The 18,534-nt window shown below is 47.5% G+C and overlaps 1 protein-coding gene across 6 annotated transcripts in view; it reads right to left on the reverse strand.

Moving 5' to 3' along the window:
* Positions 1 to 18,534, reverse strand: part of LOC142767442 (sorting nexin-4-like) — a 284,030-nt gene that overhangs the window by 255,594 nt on the left and 9,902 nt on the right. The window lies entirely within an intron of this gene.

Consider the following 18,534-nt stretch of genomic DNA (forward strand, 5'->3'; position numbering starts at 1 on the left):
GTTAGATTTATTACAAATAACGTAACTGCTTATGTTGAAGGACTGGTTATGATGCAATCTTTTTCGACGTGCATATACACTCCCATTTAACCCCATGTATACGCATACCGCTTCTTGTGCAATCCCCCAAGATGAAAGACCGGTCTTAATGCGGGTCCCGGAAAATCTACGACAAACCCGGCAGAGAGTGCACGTCTGAAAGGAGGCGCTCTGGGAGTGCATCTTGGGAGCGAGTGACGACGTTGTTACGGAGGAGAAGGGGAGGCGGAGTGGACGAATGAAGGGTGAAGGAAGGAAAAACAAAAGAAAAAAAGACTGCAGCACACTGCATGTGCTCGTCTAGTGGAAAAAGGGCAGTTGTGTAGGCAACGAAGCCTTTGTACCGGCGCCGACGCGGCTACAGTTTACTACCGTCGTTCGCGTGGCTTCGGCCGCTATCTGCTGGCTGCGCACGGCTCAACATGGCATCTGCGATCTTTTCCTTATCAACTGCGCTTAACGGCTTCTAGCTGGAAAAAGTGTCATTATCGAGCTTGCTGCAAATATCGTGTTTGCTACTTCATCCCTAAATTTAAAACTTTTAGATCTTTATGACACAAGCTTTCTCCTTTGTTGCCAGTGCACGGTCTTACATAAGCATGACGGGCTTTCGTAGTAGTTGATCTCCTCGCGGCGAACTCAATTCGTGTCATGCACACTGTTCTTGGTTCAGTGCTCGAGTGCAATCTTTTGGACGCCAGATCTTTATGTCTAAACCAAACTTCCTGCAACAATGTACCGAACGGCAGGCTAAGCTTAATCAGTGTTGGTTGCATTTTGGTTGCAGTTTTGTACGTGTGATAACCGAGTAGTTCGGGGCCATGCGGTATGCCGGACCGAATCACACACACGTACGTTGGCGGGTTCCAGACTGACTGAACTCGTCAAGTGCGTCGTATTTATTTCATTTCAACATTGACGCCCCTGGGTGCCGGAACGGTAAACTAATCTTATCACATCCCTCCCCCTTTATTAATGAATGCAAACAATTGTTTAAGGTGAGTAGTGCAATACTGGTCATTTAATTCTGGTACTTCGAAGCAGGACAGCAGTACTGGATGCTGTGACCGCTAGTTCCGTTTCCCTCGCCACGTCTTCCCTGGGATCTTGCCTAGACTCGGTGTCGTGTAGGCTATCCGGAGTTGGCTGCCTCTTACCCACGTTAAAGCTTGGAGCAAGACCTGTAGCCACGGGTCTGCCTGACTTTTGGTCTTCTCCACTCAGTTCCTCATAGGGCAGGCGGATGTGATCCAGATGTCGAGTTAACCACCGTCCATCCTTCTGTAGAACATCTATGGACGAAGTGCGTTGTTTGGTGAGGACTGCAAGCTGCCACGCAGGACCTGGACGGAAGTTTCTTGCGAGCACCTGGTCACCAAGGTGACCCAAAACCCTGGGTCTTCTTCCTTTGTCCCATCTGATTTTCTGCTTAAGTTTCTTAGCACCGTAGTCCGGAGGTTTTGGTGTAGTAGGTCCAACACAGTCTTCAGCTTCCGCCCCAACACCAGCTCTGACAGACAGCAACCCGTGACCTCGTGAGCGTGAACCTTTGAGTCAGGAGAATACGGGCAATTCAAATGCGAATATCTCCAGAGCCAGCCTTCCGCAACTTGTTTTTGACAGTGAGCACAGCTCGCTCTGCAGCACCATTCCACGCTAGATTATACGGCGGCACCAGCATTCGCCTCACCCCGTTTTTCTTGAGGAATGTGGAGTAGAGCTCACTGGTAAATGCCGGCCTATTATCCGACACGACCACGTCTCGAAGGCCTTGGTTTGCAAACATAATTCGCACGCTGGAAATAGTGGCTTCAGCCGAGGGTGTGGAGACTGGGAACACTTCAATCCACTTTGAGAACGCATCGACTGCGATAAGGAAATAGGTGTTCCAGTAAGGACCGGCATGGTCCACATGCAGCTGTGACCACGGTTTCTTCTGGAATGGCCAGGGCATGACAGGCACTGGTCATGACACTCTTTGATGCTCCTGGCAAACACGGCATTTTTGAATAATTATCACTATATCGTTATCCAAGCTGGGCCACCACACATGGCGTCGCACAAGTGCCTTCATTTTGGACAGTCCTGGATGACCCTCACGTAGCAACTGGAGGACTTCCCCTTGTAAGGATTTCGGAACAATGACTTTGTTTCCCCACAGTAGACAGGTCCCTTGCACACTCACCTTCTTAAAGCGCGTCTCTTAGGGTCTTCCCTCAAACCCTATGTTTATCTGGCAGCCTGACCACAATGCTGCTCTTACTTGCAACAGCACTGGGTCTCTAGAGGTGACTGCCGCAACAGCATTTGACGACAGCATCCTTGGATATATCGGCAGGGCAGTCAACAACAAAATCGGCACTTGGCAGAGGTAGCCGTGTTAACCTATTGGCATGTGCAATTTGTGAACCCGGCCTATACATCAGGTCGTAACTGTACCCCGACATCAGCAAGGCCCACCTTAGCACTCTCAGAGAAGAGGATTCGGGAACTGGTTTGTCAGCTGCGAGCAGGCTGAGCAGTGGTTTGTTGTCCGTGACGGCCCCGAAATGCCAGCTGCATAAGTACTGCTTGAACTATGTGCGCGTGTGCTGCCGAATGTGCTGTGTTTATCTCTCTTCGCTCTCTGCTCTCTACCTTTCATCTCCCTCATCCCCCTCCCATGTGCAGGGTAGCAAACCGGCTGTCTATAGGCTGGTTAACTTCCCTGCTGTTCTATTCCTTCTATTTTCCTTCCTTCCTTCCCTCCTGGACTGGACTTCTGGAAGCACTGGACTTCTGGTTTCGAAAATTCGCTTTTGGATAACTTCAGTCACAATCCCGCGGTTTTCAGGTGATTCAACATTCGGCCCAAGTTTTCCCTATGCTTTTTGTCACTGATTCCTGTGACCAGAATATCGTCAAAGTGCACTACGACATGGTCAAAGTCGAGCAAAAGATTTTCCATCTCTGGCTGAAATATAGCTGGAGCTGATAAAACCGCGAATGGCAGCCTTGTGAATCAGTATAACCGCTTCAGAGTGTTAATGATGACTAGCTCTTTGCATTCCTCAACGAGTGAGACCTGCTGGTAGGTATCTTGCAAGTCAAGCTTTGTCAACTTTTTGCCCCTTGTTAGCAGCGCAAAAAGTTCCTCAATCCTAGGAATAGGGTAGGACTCGACGACTGTCATTGGGTTTATGATAGTCTTAAAATCGTTGCAGACCGGAACCCGTCTGTCGCGCTTCAATACAGTAACGATGGGCGCGACCCACTGAGAAGTCTTCACCAATTTGATAACGCCTTCCAGTTCCATCCTCTGTAGTTCTATGAAAACCCGATCATGCAAAGTAAATGGTATCGTATGTGCCTTGACAAAACGCGGCTTCGCGCCCTTTTGTACAGATATAGAAGCTGCAATGGTGCCAAGCTGCTCTGAAAAAACTTCGAGATATTGGCTTACCAGGTCTTTCGTAGACTTCATGACGCTGACTCCCTCTGTCTGAGCGATGCCTAGCTTGAAGGCCTGCATCCAGCTTCATCCATCCAAACAGTGTAGGACACGCCCCTTTCACAACAAATAGTGGTAGCTAACGCTCCTTGTCACCAAATTTGACCATTGCTCCCAGCTTTCCTTGGTTGCGTTTCATGTCGCCAAAAAGCTTCTCACATGTACACTCGATGGCTCCAACGGCACGGACAGAAAAACCTCGGCGAACTTGCCATCATCAATGGTCGACACACTAGCGCCAGTGTCCAACTTCATATCGAGCGTTACGCCGTTAACTTCAACCGCTATGCGCATTGGCTTCGAACTAGCTATGTGAAGCATCCACACGTCGAAAACTTCAAGGTCTTCAACAGAGTCAGGCAGGTCATCCAGGTTGTTCACGCGATAGACCGGCTGCGACTAGACTGGCTCCGGTCGAAATTTCTGCTGCCCGGCTGAACCCTGCAAACTCTTGCAAGATGCCCTTTTTGACGGCAGTTGAGACAGATTTTGCTGCTGTGCCTACACCAACATGTAGAATGAGCTCCCCTGCAACGAAAGTAACAGCTATAATTTTTTCCCGAGGCGACAACGTTCACTTGCTCCGGAGCTTCGTCAGATAGTAGCTGTGCTTGCTGACAGCTCAATGCACGTGAAGTTTTACACGCAGCCTCCATAGCTACGACGGTGACTTTCGCAGTTTCGAAGGTGAAACCCGTCGTTTCCAGCAGCTGTGTTTGCATGATTACGTTATTAATTCTGCTGACAATCTGGTTGCTCAACATGTGCTCTCGAAATCTTGCAAAGTTGCAGTCTTCAGCTAATTTCTTCAACGAGGCAATGTAGTCACGGTCTCCCCCTCTTTTCGATGCCTTGAGAAAAACTTGAAACTAGCCATTACTTCTGATATGCGAGGGACGTAGTGCATGCCAAGTGTGGTAAAAATTTCAGTCATTTATGCTTGGGCGGGCCTGCTTGGTGCTAGGAGGCCTTGTAGCAGAGAATAAGTCTGTGGACCACAGCATGTCAAAAATACAGCTGTCTGCTTGTCGCTCAGGATGTCGTTCGCGATCAAGTACACCTTGGCCCGCTCACGGTATTCGGTGGCACGTGTAGCACACGATCGGTGGTTCGCAATTCGATTGCGATGTCTTTAAATCAGATGCATGCCCGCACAATTAAACGATTGATGTCTTTCAGCGCATGAAATTTTGGACATAATTCGACATAGTTTCTGTGTAATGCACACAATCAATGTGGTCTGAGAAGTAGCAGCGAAATTTTTGCGACAATGTTTTCTTTTGTTAGACCCCTTTCCCCCTCCTTAATTTCAATCCTTGCAATGGCAACATAGATTTTCAGACATTGAAGTTTTTTAACATTCGGAAATTGAAATAGTTGTAAGCACCATGCATCACGTGCTTTAATTATCAGACACGCGAGGCTGCGTCCTCAACCACAGAAAAAAGTTGGCTAAAGTGAAAGGTCACTGCACTGAAAAAAAATAGCTGTGTTGCAATTTGTTATCACAAGCTAAAGAGAACACCGGTAATTGAAATGAAACTTGAATCTTTTTGTTTGCAATGTTATTTATTTGAACGGGAATATCTGTTTGTTTAGTTATTTTGAAGATTATACTTGTAGCGCCTCAGCATGCTGTGCCCGTCAAGGAAGAAGTTGACATTCGGATACGTAGCGGGTGCAGTGCAAGAATAATAAAACACAGTTAGAAACTAAATGCTCCTATAACTGGATCTTTCTTGTGCTTGCTCGGACAGGTAATGGTGACCTGATGAACATACAGCCCCAACCATTATGCACGGATACCATCAGCTCTTCCACCCTTCCTACTAATCCTGACGCCCGAGCAAGACCTAGCGCACTTTCGTCAACGGCAAATCCCCCGCCCAACAGACCAAGTATTGACATGTGGCGTCCTCCTTACCTCCGGACGTAGCTAATATTTTAGCATTACTGCACCCGAGTCATATCTCTACAACACGTTAAAGGCAGCTATCATTTCCCGAAAGTCTTATCCGACCCCAGCAGAGCTATGGTTACAAAGTTTGGTGACCATCGCCCATCACAACTCCTGCAACACATGCGCCAGCTCCTTGGTGGGTTCTCAAGAGGAAAGCTGTTATGTGAGTTGTTTTTCCAACGCTTACTGTAGAGCATGGTCCCGTTTCTCATGGCTGCAGGAGATGTCCCAGTAGACGCACTTGCTCCATCACTGCAGATCTCGAACTCGTGAGCATTGTTTGGATGCCCTAGTCAGAAGTCTCAATGACTTCATACTTTCGCATTGTCGATCGTCATTCAAGTTGCAGTTATATAGTCACTTCTCGATGCCCCCAAGCTCTCCAAGACTTTGACTAACCAATGCACTGTGGGATGGCTCATCCTCGACCGTATGCCGATACCACAGCCTATTCAGTGCCTCTACTTGCAAATGCGCACGCGTGTGCTCTTGGTCAGGAAATTCGACGACTGGCTACAGACGGCAACTAGTGGTACTGGTCGAAAGTCATGCCACCTTTTCTGCTTCTTATAAGATCACGAACACTTGCTTCCTTGTCAAAACAGAAGCCCATGTTAGAGTCATGTGGGTCTCATGTGCAGATCACCATCGCAACAGACCTGCCCACTGTAAGCGATGAACGATTCCGCCACCCGCACATATGACCTACGCTCTCTCAAACTTGACCTTGTACTGCGCTGTATGATTTGCTGGATTTACATTCTTGATGTCTTCGAAGCTGTTCTTTGGGCTGACTTCCTCAGTGTTTTCAACCTTTGTGTGCAAAAGCATGCTAATCGCCTTGTGGCGACCACTGTGCACAAACCTGCGCAGCCTCCATCTCATCACTGGTTAGCCCGGCGTGACTCGGCCACTTGCTTCAACACGCTTTCTTAAAGAGGCAGCGTCACCACAGCTTCACCGGAGGCTCATGTCACCACTGGTGGCTATAAAACTCAAGTTCCCAAGCTCGGTTTCATCACTGTTTCTCTAACCATTCAAGCGCATTGTCGGCATGCTTGCCCCACTGCTGCTATCACGTTAATGAACAATTGTTACATTTTATGTTATGATGTGTCCTATCGACACGGCATACCACATCTGGTAACCCGAAAAACGAACTAACCGCACCAGCATGTTTGACTCAGAAGCCCTCACTGCTCTCCACCATCGAGTGCAACAACTTCAGACCCAGCAACAGCAGCAATCTCGCAATGCTGGCGCAAACGAGTTCGTGCCTACCGGCTTCATTGAGGACGTTGCAGCTCCTACAGAAGCCATCTCACACGCTGCTTCCTGACGTGTTGCTGTCAAGCTTCCGCTGTTTTGGGTGGACTCGCCTAAAATATAGTTTGCCCAACGAGGCCAAGTTTTTGATGGCGCGCATCACGCAAGACCAGACCCTCTATAATTACATTGTCGCCCACCTGAATGCACATTTCGTCAATGAGGTCATTAATGTACTTGCCAACCCACAAACAACCAACCTGTACGAGCACCTGAAGACAGCACTTATCTGCCGCTTGTCATTCTCAGAAGAACAGAAGATACCGACAAATTCAGTCTGCAGAGCTTGCCGAGTGCACACCTTCGCAGCTCCTTTGCCACATGCATGTGCTTGCAGGCAACATGCAAGTCCAGGATTCTTTCCTGTTAACACTTTGGCTCCAACTCCCGCCGCACGCATGGGCTATTCTAATTCTACAGGCTCAGGTAACGCTAACTCTCAATGAACTTGCGGAGACTTCAGATTGTGTTGTTGAGGCCACAGTTTTCGCCTACCATCTAGGCTGTCACCGCACCGCTGAACAACCAGAGCTTGTGCGCTGTATCGATCGACCGATGGTTCACCTCCATTCAACAACACCTGAGTGAACATCTCTTGATGTAACATTGCCGCCATTTGCAAAGCAGCAACCATAGCACCACCTCATCGCTGCAATCTAACATCAACGGTATGTGCTACTACCACCGACACTTCAGTGACAAAGCCTGACAATATCAATCACCCTGTTCTGTGTGACATTCGAAAAATGACAACAGAACCTTGTAGCGTAACGCTAGTGGGGGCCAGCCAGCTAGAAAAAATGAAGACGAGCGCTGGCGGCTTGTGGCCCCTAGAACAACCTAGCTCCTGGCTAGCTGGACAGTACAGCCGCTGCTCTGTACGTCTCGTCCTTCCATTAAACCAGCGACAACAGCACGTCAATGTCGGATGCCGTCACGTCGCGCCAAAGTCAAGTCACATCGCGCCAACGGACACACGAAAAAGTGACCGACGCTGCACAACTGTCACCGAGCTCCACCTACACGTTCCAGCCAGCGCAAGTCTGGCAGCCCCAATTCGACCCACCACTGCCACCATTTTAGACATCTCGCCTAGAATCATGGTTTGAGAAGTTCGCGGCGGCCTTGGATGGCAACGGCATATGGATCCAAGAGTTCATGTACGAGGTATTGGAATATCATCTCCCACATTACCTCAAACACTGCTTCACCTACATCTCCTGGAGCCCTCGCCCGTACGATGATCTGTGAGACGCTGTGCTCAAGCTTTACGGCATCAAATGGGATACTTCTCCCAAAAGCAACACAATTGCACTTGGCTCATCACCATCCAGGACGCCTTCGCACCACAGCTAGTCCAGACCGTTCCTCTGCCAACAATGACTGGCCAAACAGGTAACTAAGACTGACCTTCCATGCCAATCGACCCGTTGTTCCGGAGACCCGCAGCCCCGGAGTCCATGGATGTTGCCTCCGGCGTGCCGGATATGCCACCTCTCTCAATCACGGATTCGACGCTGGCCGCTGCCCCACGCATAGTCGGATTCACTGCAGAAACCTGCTCAGCTGCATTGTCTGCCTTAAGTGTTTCGACGACCCCAGCCATGCCAGCTCATCCGACTGCAGAACCCACGCCTGTTCCAACACGTGTGGAAGGCCGTGACACGATGCCCACTATAGAGTTAGAGCCCGCTGTCGCGCCTCATGCCATCAGCCTTCCCAATACACTGGTGCCGGCTGCTGAAACCCTCATAGGCTGTCAGCCCAACCTCGGGTTCTCAAATCCCTCAAGGGGCAGCCAGGGTTTTCCAGACATGCCTGCGAGTATTCCCTCTCACCTGTCTGAAGAGCCAGGTCACACGCCCTGTAACCAATCCTTAAAGCAGGTACCAGCCAGTGTCGCGAACAACCATTCCGCATTACCCCCACCTTCTTGTGAAAACAGGAGGGGCAGCATCACGTCTATGTGCAGTGCACGACCAGTGGTCTATCCAAAACATGCATTCCGCTGTCACAAGACACACTGTTGTTGGGGCTCAAGAAGCTGCAACGCACGATGATTGGCATGACGTAGACCACGGCGTCCGCACTACTTCCACCAACTCCATTTCTAACACACCCTTCTGATTTGCTTGCTGCTCACGACGACACGCAATCATCAAGGTCCTCGACCGCTGCATGGTTCCCAGTGCCATCCACCGGAACTGTCGGACTCCTCCTAATGCCATCCACCCTGACGAGATTTGGACTTATCAGTGGACACTCTAAAAATTGCCACGTACATGGTGTTATGTTCTTCTAGCATGTTTTACATTCTTTTTTTTTTTATCGCATAACACGCTAGGCGGGGAGCCCTTGTAGCGTAGTGCTAGTGGCGGCCAGCAGGATAGAGAAAAAGAAGACGAGCGCTGGTGGCTCGTGGGGCGAGGTGCCTAGAATAGCCTAGCCTGTAGCTGGCTGGACACCATGGCCGCTGCTCTATTTTGGCAGCCCGCTTCCAATGCGTCTCGTCCTACCATTAAACCAGCGACGACGACACGTCTATGTCGGACGCTGTCACGTCGCTACAAGCTTATAGAGACTGCCGCAAGCAGTCAACCCAGAGGCCGTCCATCTTCGTCCCCAACCAAATCATGAACTAGGTGGACAGCTGTTCTCCGACTTTTGCTACTACCCGTGATCCCATATTCAAAGTTCTCGACTGCCAAAATTTTTCAAGCTCAGCGCGGCAAACGGCTTCATAATCAAGATGTAAGGCTTGCTGCGCCTGCACATCCAGTTCAAGAACCCATGTAGCGATTTTCACTGGAACTTTGTCATTATCGACGTCCCCGAGTTAATCTCAGACTTTTTAGCTCACTACAATCTCCTTCCCGACTACCGTAATGACCAGCTCATTAACTCGACAACGGGACATTCCACACCAGACCAGCAAACGACCGCCCAACAGCCAAGCATCAAGGTACTTGATAAGGTATATTGTCATCATCTGCTCGCTCTGACAAAATTACACCAAAACTCCTAAAAAATACCAAAACCGTTCCTGCTTCCTTTGTAACTTTGCTTTTTTCTCAGTCGTTAAACATAGGTAACCTGGGAAAAGAATGGAAGGTGGGGAAGGTCATCCCGATCGACAAGTCAGGCCAATAAAATATAACCTCTAAACTACCACCCTATTTCCATAACAAGCATCCCTTGCAAGCTTATGGAACATGTCATATGTTCTCACATAATAGATTTTTTTTACTCCAATAACTTTTTTCTTTCTTCACAGCACGGGTTCCGAAAAGGACTATCATGTGAAACTCAATTAGCTATCTTTGTTCATGATCTACTATTCAACCTCGACATTAATACATAGACTGATATTGTTTTCCTCCACTTTGCTAAGGCATTTGACAAGGTAGCTCATCAGGGGCTACTGTTAAACTTTCACACCTCGGCCTTCACCCTAACGTTCAAGCAATTTCTTACCAACTGCTCTCAATTTGTGCAAATAAACAATTCTTCTAACCTAGTTCCAGTAACATCAAGCCTCCCCCAAAGTTCTGTGTTAGGTCCCCTCCTTTTCTTAATATATATTATTGACCTACCTCTTTGTGCCTCTGGTGATATTCGCATATTTACTGACAATTGTGTTGTTTATCGTACCATATATAATACAAATGACCAAATTTAGCTTCAAACTAACCTCATTAATATCCAAAACTAGTGTGATGACTGGTGATAATCTGAGCCCTTCAAAGAGCAAGGTTATGCCAATAACCCGTCGTCGCACTCCCCTTATCTCATCTTACATAATACATGATGAACCCATCTTATCAATCAAATCGTTCAAATACTTAGGAGTCACTATAACCAGCGACCTTGATTGGTGCTCACGTATTGACAATATCATAGCATCTGCTAACGAAAAGATAGGTTTTCTCAAACGTCACCTAACTAAAGCTCCGCCCCACATACTACTTCTAGCATACACATCGTTTATTAGACCTAAACTCTAATACGCTTTTTCAATCTGGTGTCCACACGAAACTTCTACACGAAGCTTACCTTGCCTCTTTCTGGAACTCTTGAACCTTTTACTTTTTAAAAATCGTGCTGCTAGGTTCACTCACTCCGTATATTCATACGATATCAGCATATAATCATTAAAAACATTCTCCTACTTATCATCTGTTTTCTACAGGTGCCATATTATCAGCTTATCATTAAATCACAGATTTTTTTACAGTTTTCCTGCCATCGCACCACACATCTCAACACCAGCACAAGTGTCCCATCACACCGGTCTATCTTTAAATGTTCCTTGCCCACAAAGTGCGCACTGTCATTTTTTCATCTTTTTTCCTCGTGTAGCTGTAGATTGGAATGGCCTTCCCTATGACATTGTTACTATCACATACTCATCCGAGTTTATCGAAGAAGCATATGCACTTCTCTCACCATAACTTTTTCTTTCTATATTTTTGTGAACCCACCCTTATGTAATGCCCCTTTTTGGGGCCCTTAGGGAATAAAAAATGAATGAATACACAGTTTGCTAATAACTCGCCATACGATATGCTGAATTTCCTCGATTGATGCGGCCCAGTGCATTGGCATGCAAGGTGCAGCACACCACCATGCACTACATCCGCACCACTTCAGGCTCCCTGGTTTTTTTTGCCGGGCCTGTTGCTTTGCCCCGGACTGCATGCACATCACCAAAGCAGAATTCGAGGCCATGCTCAACGAAGAAATAGCCTGCCACTCTGACAGCCCATGGGCCTCCCCACTCCACCTTGTCCCGAAGAAGACTGAAGGCTGGCTTTGTGAAAACTACCCCACCCTGAACACGTGCACCATCCCGTACAGGTACCCCATCCACCACATACAAGACTTCGCCCATCGCATTCATGAATGTGTTCTCCCTTTTAGGCTTTGAAGGCCTACACACAGATACCCGTCAATTCAGATTACGTCCCAAAGATGGCAATAATTACGCCCTTTGGCTTGTTTGTATTTCTCTTCATGAGCTTCAGCCTGCGGAACGCTGGACAAGCCTTTCAGTGCTTCATAGTCGAAGTCGTCTGTGGCCACGACTTCTTCTTCGTTTACCTTGACGACATCTGGTATTTTCCTACAACGCCGAAGAGCACCACTGGCACCTTCGTCTGCTGTTCGAATGCCTCAATGACAACTGTATGCTCGTCAATATTCAAAAAAACATGCTAGGCGCTGCCATCGTCCGTTTCCTTGGCCACAAAGTTTTATGTGAGGAAACTCGGCCCTTGCCCCAACGCATCTAGGACCTGCAAAATTACCCTCGACCCATCACTGCTAAAGACTTGCACCGTTTACTTGGCATGCTGAACTTCTACGGCCGTTTTTTTTTTTCACAGGCATGAGGCTCACCTCCTTGATGCTTTGGCTAGGCTACAAGAAAACCAACCTACCACGTGGACACCAACGTTAGCGAAAACCTTTCAAGAAGGCAAAGCCGTCTTCTGCACCACCATGCTCCTCACCCATTTCATGCCAGACTCTTTATCGGCTGGATTGCTCGTCTCAGCGCCCCCCCACTGTGTAACCGTCAATCAAGGAAGGCAGTAACGGTCGCACCTATTCAGGTTCCTCGGACTGACTATCCGTTTTGAACGCTTTAGGACCATCAGTTACCACCCCTACACCAACAGAATGATCAAGCGTTTCCACCAACAATTCAAGACAGCCATCATGTGCTATCCGGACTCATCCTGGCTCGAGGCCGTCCCATTTATCATCCTCGGTCATCGTGCAACCTTCAAGCCGGACATCCACGCTACCCCAGCAGAGCTCGTCTACGGGGAACCACTCTGTCTCCCAGCTGAATTTCTGGCAGCTCTGCCATCCAGCACTACGAGGTCAGACCCCATCAACTTTGCCGCCCAGCTCCAATGCACCATCGCCACTTTACACCCATCACTTGCAGCCTACCACAACAAGCCTACACCTTTTGTGTTCAAGAAGCTAGCATCATGCACGCACACTTTCCTCCACGACGACACCATCCGTCAGCCCTTTCAGTCACCCTACAGTGGACCCTACCTAGTCGTCCCTTGGGATGACAAGAACGTCCCTTTGCGCCTGAACAGCAACGACGTCCCTGTCTCGATTGACCAACTCAAGCCCACATACATCGCTGTGAGCAAACCAGGCAGCGCCACTCCTTCCACAGGCATTCTTTCACAGCCACCGATGTCACAGCTCGCTCCTTTCACAATACACTCTGGACGTCTGGTACACTTCCCAGATTTAGTCAGACCCTGAGGGCTCTACCCCTATGGCGGCGATGGCATAGTGGTTAGAGCATCCGCCTCGCATGCAAGAGGTCCGTGGTTCAAATCCCGGTACCGCGCAGTTCCCAACCGGATTAAAAAAAAAATAAAAAATCCGCGTGTTGATGGAACTGCATTAAGAGGCCTGGGGTGCGGCCTCACCGGCAAACACTGCCGAGAACGCACTCCCTCACCAGAGAAGGATTGGCCACCCTGGTGCAGTACCTGGCCACTACCTCCCACATGCTTACGTCAAATAACTCACGACCCTCAGTCACCAGCAGCTGCGAAGCAACTGACCATGGCGGCGGTCAGATCTGCAACGCAGCAGAGGGTGCTAAGAATCTCTGGATCCGGACAGGCTGCCATTGGAACTTGAACTTGGCAACGTTTAATGCTAGAACCTTATCTAGTGAGGGAAGTCTAGCTGTACTATTCGAGGAGCTAGAGGGTGTTAAATGGGATATAATAGGGCTCAGTGAGGTTAGGAGGACAGATGAGGCCTATACGGTGCTACAGAATGGGCACGTCCTTTGCTACAGGGGCTTGGCAGACAGAAGAGAACTGGGAGTGGGGTTCCTAATTCACAGAAACATAGCTGGCAACATAGAGGAATACTATAGCATTAATGAAAGGGTGGTAGGTATCGTAATTAAACTGAATAAAAGATACAAGATGAAGGTAGTACAGGCTTACGCGCCTACATCCAGCCATGATGACGCTTCAGTTGAAAGCTTCTATGAAGACGTGGAATCGGCAATGAGTAAGGTAAAAACACAGTATACTATAGTGATGGGCGACTTTAATGCAAAGGTAGGGAAGAAGCAGGCTGGAGACCAGGCAGTAGGAGATTATGGCATCGGTCCTAGAAACGCCAGAGGAGAGCTACTAGTAGAATTCGCAGAACGCAATAATTTACGGATTTTGAATACCTTCTACCGAAAACGAGAAAACCGCAAGTGGACATGGAGGAGCCCTAATGGCGAAAATAAGAACGAAATAGACTTTATAATGAGTGCACAACCTGGAATCGTACAGGATGTGGAAGTGATTGGCAAGGTACGATGCAGTGACCATAGAATAGTACGGTCTCGAATTCGCCTAGACTTGAAGAAGGAACGACAGAAACTGATACGCAAGAAGCCAATCAATCAGCTAGCACTGAGAGGGAAAGTACAGGAATTCAGAGTGTCGCTGCAGAACAGGTACTCGGCTCTTAGTGAGGAAACCAACCTTAGCGTAGATACAATGAATGATAATCTAACGAGTATCATTACGGAGTGTGCAGTGGAAGTTGGAGGCAGGGTAGTTAGACAGGACACTGGCAAGCTTTCCCAGGAAACGAAGAACCTAATTAAGAAGCGTCAAATCATGAAAGTGTCAAGTACAACAGACAAAATAGAACTTGCAGAGCTTTCCAAGTTGATTAATAGACGTAAGGTATGCGATGTAAGAAGGTATAACATGGAGAGAATTGAACACGCTCTGAAAAACAGAGGAAGTGTCAAAGCATTGAAGAGGAAACTTGGGATAGGCAAAAATCGAATGTATGCACTAAGGGACAAAGAAGGCAAAATAACTACCAATATGGATAGGATAGTTAAAATAGCAGAGGAGTTTTACAGAGATCTGTACAGTAGCCATGACAACCACGGCCTTAATACTATAAGAACTAGCAGTAACCCAGATTACACCCCACCAGTAATGATAGAAGAAGTCAGGAAAGCTTTGGAGAGCATGCAAAGGGGCAAAGCTGCTGGTGAGGATCAGGTAACATCAGATCTGCTGAAAGATGGAGGACAGATTGTGTTAGAAAAACTAGCCACCCTGTTTACGAGGTGTCTCCTGACGGGAAGAGTACCAGAGTCTTGGAAGAACGCTAACATCATCTTAATACATAAGAAAGGAGATGACAAGGACTTGAAGAATTACAGGCCGATCAGCTTGCTCTCTGTAGTATACAAGCTATTTACAAAGGTAATTGCTAACAGAGTAAAGAAAACATTAGAATTCAATCAACCAAAGGAACAAGCAGAATTTCGAACAGGCTACTCAACAATTGACCACATTCATACTATCAATCAGGTAATAGAGAAATGCTCAGAGTATAACCAACCCCTATACATAGCCTTCATAGATTACGAGAAAGCGTTTGATTCAGTAGAAATATCAGCCGTCATGCAAACACTGCGGAATCAGGGCGTAGATGAAGTATATATAAACATTCTGGAAGAAATCTACAGGGGATCAACTGCTACCATAGTGCTTCATAAAGAAAGCAACAGAATACCAATCAAGAAGGGTGTAAGGCAGGGGGACACAATTTCCCCAATGCTATTTACCGCGTGCTTACAGGAGGTTTTCAGAAGCCTAGAATGGGAACAGTTAGGGATAAGAGTTAATGGAGAATACCTTAGTAACCTGCGCTTCGCCGATGACATTGCATTGCTGAGTAACTCGGGGGACGAATTGCAACTCATGATTACGGAGCTAGACAAGGAGAGCAGAAAGGTGGGTCTTAAAATTAATCTGCAGAAAACGAAAGTAATGTACAACAACCTCGGCAAGGAGCAGCGCTTCGAGATAGGTAATAGTGCACTTGAAGTTGTAAAAGACTATGTCTACTTAGGGCAGGTAATAACAGCAGAGCCGAACCACGAGATTGAAGTAACTAGAAGAATAAGAATGGGGTGGAGCACATTTGGCAAGCACTCTCAAATTATGACAGGTAGTTTGCCACTATCCCTCAAGAGGAAGGTATATAACAGCTGTATCTTGCCGGTACTTAGCTACGGAGCAGAAACCTGGAGACTTACAAAGAGGGTTCAGCTTAAATTGAGGACGACGCAGCGAGCAATGGAAAGAAAAATGGTAGGTGTAACCTTAAGAGACAAGAAGAGAGCAGAGTGGATTAGGGAACAAACGGGGGTTAAGGATATCATAGCTGAAATCAAGACGAAGAAATGGACATGGGCAGGGCATGTAGCGCGTAGACAGGATAACCGCTGGTCATTAAGGGTAACTGACTGGATTCCCAGAGAAGGGAAGCGGGTTAGGGGGAGACAGAAGGTTAGGTGGGCAGATGAGATTAAGAAGTTTGCAGGTATAAATTGGCAGCAGCAAGCACAGGACCGGGTTAACTGGCGGAACATGGGAGAGGCCTTTGTCCTGCAGTGGACGTAGTCAGGCTGATGATGATGATGAGGGCTCTACACTCTATGGGGGCGGGGGGGGGGGGGGGCAGTGATGTGGTGACCACAGCATAGAAACCTGCGCAGCCTCTGCCTCATTGCTGGTTAGCCCGGCGTGACACGGGCACTTGCTGCAACATGCTTCCGATAAGAGACAGTCCCACTGCAGCTTCATTGGAGGCTTACGTCACCACTGGTGGCTATAAAAACCCAAGCTGCCAAGCTCGGTTTCATCTTTTTCACCAAGCAGTCACACTCGCCAAGCAGCCTAAAATCATGCATGGTAATCTACCACTAACTGTCAAGAGGAAGGTATATAACAGCAGCATCTTGCCAATACTTACCTACCAAGCAGAAACCTGGAGGCTTACAAAGAGGGTTCAACTTACGTTGAGGACAATGCAGTGAGCGATGGAAAGGAAAATGATAGATGTAAGCTTAAGAGACAAGAAGAGAGCAAAGTGGGTAAGAGAACAAACCAGGGTTTAGGATATCATAGTTGAAATCAAGAAGAAATGGACATGGGCCGGGCATGTATCATGAAGGCAGGATAACCGCTGGTCATTGAGGGTAACTGACTGGATTCCCATAGAAGGAAACGCACGAAGGGGAGACAGAATGTTAGGTGGGCCAATGAGATGAAAAGGCTGGCAGGTCTAACAGCAGGAAGTACAAGACTAGGTTCATTGGCAGATCATGAGAGAGGCCTTTGCTCTGCAGTGGGCATAGTCAAGCTGAAGATGATGTTTGTCGGTTGGAGTTGTGCTTAGAGTGGTCTGTGTGTGGCGTAGCTTAATGGAACCAAACAGGCGGTGCCAATTTAATGATGCTTATAGAAGAAAAGTTGTCCTAGCCACAGAGTTGTTGTCCAATGCTCGAGCCAGGTAAAACCTTGGAGTGGACGAAAAAAAAAATGTTGCGTCGCTGGAGGGGCTGCAGTCTGCGACGACGACTCTTAGAACTTTGATTATGCACTCTCTGAATGACTCTTTGAAGTGCGGCATATCCAATCGCTTGACGGCACCGAGGATTGTGCACTGTTTGAACACAGGGAGAAAGAAGTCGGCGACAATGACTTGGAACAAGTGCGGCATCTTCATAATGCCAATAACTAGAAGCAACGAGAAAAATATGACAACAAAAAAACGCACGCAAGAGGACTTGCATCAGGGTGTTTCTCGAGTTATTTGCATCATGAACCAACTGCTTTGTTTCATCTTCATGTTGAATAAATCTTTTATCTTTGTTAATTTGTGAACCCTGTCTTCGCTGTATCGTTCGATCTATATTCAAGATAAGTTTTTTTTTTCTGGGCTTCAGGCTTTTGGGGGTTGGCTTAAAATCAGGGTCGGCCTAGAGTGGAGCAAATACGGTATGAGGACAAGATGTACATTTTGAACAATCCCTTGTACATTGTGAAGCTGAGCCATGATCAGACAACCAAGGCAGAATGGCAGCTGGTCAAACATTTACGAACACTGTAAAGGTTGCTTACCAGCGCAAACGACAGAGCAGGAGGGGACAGGAGAAGAGACGAGACAGAGCGCTAGACACTGCACAACAGGCATATAAATCCAACATTGTTAGCTATTTTGTTCAGACTCCTACGATCTACCTCAGGTGCACAAAGAAGGTTGTTTTCTTCGTCCTATCATGCTGTTTATTGGGTAACCAACTTACAACTTGTCCAAACTTTTGGTTGGATTGCAGGGCCACTAACCAAGAACAATGCCAGGCCAATCAAGAGCTCTCACCAGTTTGCAACTAATGTGAGCACGCAGCACCTCGATGATGACAGCGTGAGGATGCCTTTTGATTTTATTTGCTTTTTTACAAATGTCCTTGTACTCCTGGCCATTGAGGTCGTGGAGGTGCATTTGAAAAATCGAAATTCAGGAAGCTCAAGGAATCAAATTGAAGCATGCCCTATGAGAAGTCGTGTTTATGTTGTCGTGGCAAACTTTGTTATTGAGCATATCGAAACAAGTGAGCTGGCCTTATAATTACCCTTTTCCATTAAATGCACTGTAGTTACCCTGATGACACTTTTGTTATATTGAAAAGCATAAATCAGGAGGCCTTCAACAAAGCACTAAACAGAGGACAACCCGCCATTCAGTTCACATACAAAACAGAGAAGGACGATGCCTTGCCTTTTTTTATGTGCTTGTACGTAGGGCTGATATTGACAGGGTGGTAACAACAGTGCACCAAAAGCATATTTTGTGA

The sequence above is a fragment of the Rhipicephalus microplus genome, chromosome 1 (genome assembly GCF_043290135.1).
Source record: "Rhipicephalus microplus isolate Deutch F79 chromosome 1, USDA_Rmic, whole genome shotgun sequence".
Classification (NCBI taxonomy): domain Eukaryota; kingdom Metazoa; phylum Arthropoda; class Arachnida; order Ixodida; family Ixodidae; genus Rhipicephalus; species Rhipicephalus microplus.